Source organism: Mauremys mutica, chromosome 26 (genome assembly GCF_020497125.1).
Source record: "Mauremys mutica isolate MM-2020 ecotype Southern chromosome 26, ASM2049712v1, whole genome shotgun sequence".
Taxonomy (NCBI): Eukaryota; Metazoa; Chordata; order Testudines; family Geoemydidae; genus Mauremys; species Mauremys mutica.
In genome coordinates, this window is record NC_059097.1 from 16,223,604 (window position 1) to 16,227,229 (window position 3,626).

The window sequence follows — 3,626 nt, forward strand, 5'->3', positions numbered from 1 at the left end:
ATAATGATGCTATCTCTAGATGTGTATCATTTTTTTAGTTGACGTTATGAATATTGGCTCTATGCTGCCTGCATTTCAAACTTGTGCTCTGCTTCCGGTGTCAGTTCTGTCTAGCCTGCTTGATGGCCCATTAAGGACCATCAGCTCTACATTCGCCCCATTGAGAGAAGGCAGATACGCCTTGTGACTCAGCAAGGTAGCAGGGACCTGCCTATGGAGAGAACGCTAAGGTTTTTCTGTGCCACGTGCTGGATAGAGTGTCCTTGGGACAAAGAAAGCAAAGACCACCTGGCAAGAGACTATAAAAGGCTGATGCCTCTTCTCCATCTTATTTTCAGTCCTGCTTCATTTCTCTGGAGGGACTTTGCTACAAACTGAAGCTTTGTACAAAGGACTGAATGACCCATCCCAGTTTTGAATAGATTCCAGAGACTTGATTTGAACCTGCAGTTTATTCCATCACTGTTACAAGCCTGAACCAAGAACTTTGCCATTACTGTATGTGAAGGGTTCAAATCCACGTGCATTTTATATAACAACCTGATCTATGGATTGTGCCAGCTCTTTTCCAGACCCAAAGTCCAGAGTATGGTCAAGGATCAGAGGCCTAGGAAATCGTGATCAGCTAAGAGAAAGCTGGGGTAAACAGAAAGCCTTGCTTGCTAAGATAGGCCTGGTCAGCAAATTGCCAGGTGTTGGAGCTAAGAACTAAATGATTGTGTCTTATTCAGAATTGCAGACTGAACAAAGAATCCCTATTGTGTTTGTTTCTTCTCTAGGGAGACATTCTTCCCACAGATCCAACCTTGAGTTTATGAAAAGTTGGCACATGTCAGTATAAGATATGGCATCCTTCCACCTCCCTTCCAAGGGACCAATGCCTGCCTTAAGACACACAGAAAACAATCTTTATTGCCATATACTTTAACTGTTTCTTTGCTTTAACCCCTAGGAATGTACCTGTTGGACAATCAAAGGAGTTGCTCCATTCCTATGGATCCCAAATCAGAATTCAACATATATATTTTATACTAATAACATTTTATCAAAGTATTAATGAAATGTTAACTTGCTAACTTGAGACCATGGGTGGAGACATTATCTAATCTGTTAATCATTGGCTAATGTGCTTATCCTGTCTTGCAAAACCTGTCCTGGGGTATGGAACTGCCTAGCCTGTCACTTTCCCCCGCCCGTGGAAAATCTATATATTCTATTGTAATTAATTAATTAACAGTGTCTCTGAGCCTAATAAGCCCACTCTGCCAGCACTGTGTGTAATAAAGTCCTATTCTTGACCTCTACAGTGGAGATTTATGTCCTTCACAGACACCTGCTGAATAAAGAGGAGATTCAGCATCCAGCTTGGCTGAATGCGTCTCCTCTCCCCACAGCTTGGTGATCTTTTGAGGAAATGGAGAAGACTGCCTTTGCCTAGCTGTACATCGCTTGCAAAAGAAACAGGTCTTTTTGGTGACAAGTGTTGAAAGGAGCCATTAGACAAATGTGGAGACAGGAAAAATGTCCCCCAATTGAACTGGCATCTGTGGATGCTGAAGCCACAACACAGAGCGCTAAACACTATATGAGAACGGGTGGTGTCAGAAGAGTCTCTACCAAAGCCTTTTCCCACCAGCAGGGGCCTCTCTGTGCACAGAACTCCTGGTAGCGTGATGGCTGCAGGCAGTGGAGAACTCCATTTTGGCATCTCTTTTGTGGTGAACATCTGCAGTGGCTATTAAAAGGTCTCTAGATAGTGATCTTTGGAAGAGCTGGCTGAAGAACCTTCCTACTAACCAGGAGAGCCTGGCTTGGCCGCCAGTTCTTCCTCGCCGAACCTAGTGTGTCTGTTGGCTCCTTTTTTTGTATCTCTTTTCAGAAAAAGAAAAGATCTGTCAGCAGAATCCTTCTAAGTGCTTGTTCAAGACAGAGAGAGCCTTCCTTGCGGCTAAGTCTTGGTGCCATGGGGCATGCCTCACTGCAGCACCTCCTGCTGACCATCCTAGCAAATAGCTCTGGTTCACCGGTGCGCCTTCATCTAGTAGCATCTGGCCACCTCTGTTTTATCATTAGGACCCACGTTGCTCTCAGGACTTCAGTGTCCTCTTATGGACACAGCCCTCTGGCTGTGCCCCACTCAGTTCTCTCCCCACTGCTGGGTGGGGGGGGGTGTCCTCTACCCAGACACTTGCCTCAGTGGCCGGCTGCAGTCCAGGGTGTAGCCACCTGTGTCAGTGGCTACTGAGGCAAAAGGTGTGAACCTCCAACCCTGCCATCTGTTTCCCTGGACCATTTCCCAACAGACCTAGAACCTTCCTCCACCTTTGTATCAGGGCCTTAGTCTGGCAGTAGTCAGCCAGGAGGTCACTCATGCACCCCTTACCCCAGCACTACTCTGATCATGGTGCCCTCCCTGCTCCTTCCTTCCTTCCTTCCTAGCAGCCAATCCTCCCTCCTCAAACTCCAAGGAGTGACTAACTCTTGCTGTGCTGAGCAGCTCTTTATATATGGGCTGCTCCAGCAAGCCTTCTCCTGATTGGCTCTCCCAATAAGCCCTTTCTTGATAGGCTGGGTTCTGCACAGCCTCTTCAAGGCTGCCTTAATCTTTCTCCTGCTTGTTTGGGGCAGACAGCCCACCACACATGGAAAGTGGCAAATGAGAAGTCTGGAGCTGAAGGAAAGGTTACCATGACTCAGAACTGAGCCGAGGTTGCTGCGACTGAAACACAGATCACTAACCATTATATGATCACAGTGACTGGTGGGAGAGGCACATGTTAGAAGCCCTCTGTCTACTCAGCTGTGGCTTTCTGTGCACAGAGAGCCAGACACCTCAAGGTCTGCAAGTCTTGAGGGAAATGGGGAATGTCTGTACTTTAGAATTTGCAGGTGTTGACTTGAACCATCAAATGAAACAGTTGCAAATACTTTCTTTAGGCAGGCACCATGGCTTAGCTGGCTAAAGCACCTGTCTAGTAAATAGGAGATCCTGGGTTCAACTCCCAGTGGTGCCTTGGTGTATGGCTTTTGTCTCCTCTGCTCACATTTTCCTGTGTCTCTCCTAGGAAACAGAAGAGGCCTCCCTTGGTATCCAAGTCAGTGCTTGCTAAGGAAAGGCTTCTTTGGAGAGAAGCATTGGAAACAATCAAATCACAACCCTGGAGTTGATGAAAACGCTGCTATGACTGACATTGGCATGGCGGTTGCTTCGACTGCAATTGCTGCAACACGAGAGCCTGCGCCACACATCCTTATGATTCCCTAGAGATGTTCACACACAGATGTCATGTCACCTTCCTTTTGATTGTCATTGATGAAAAATGGAGCGGTTGGGAGAAAAGTCCCAGAGAGTCGTACCGTGGCTAAGCTGGGTGATTCACCTGCCAGGTAAAGTGGAGTTAGGGATGCAGCTCCCAGTAGTGCCTTAACAAATGTGTCTGCTCTTCCCACCTTTTGGTGAATCTTTTGCGGAAACAGAGAAGACTGCCTCTGCCTTGCAATGCAAATGCTTCCAAAAGAAACCAGTTGTTTTTTTTGACAAGTGTCAGAAGGAGGCACATAAGAAATGTGGAGACAAGGAAAAGGTCATCATAACTCAACTTGCATCCATTGCTCTTGAGGCCAGA

The 3,626-nt window shown here is 46.7% G+C and overlaps 1 non-coding gene across 1 annotated transcript; it reads left to right on the plus strand.

The window, feature by feature from the left end:
- The first annotated feature begins 2,940 nt into the window (after positions 1 to 2,940).
- TRNAT-AGU lies at positions 2,941 to 3,014 on the plus strand. Its single transcript has one exon. It is a non-coding gene; the product is annotated as a tRNA-Thr (tRNA).
- Positions 3,015 to 3,626: the final 612 nt, after the last annotated feature.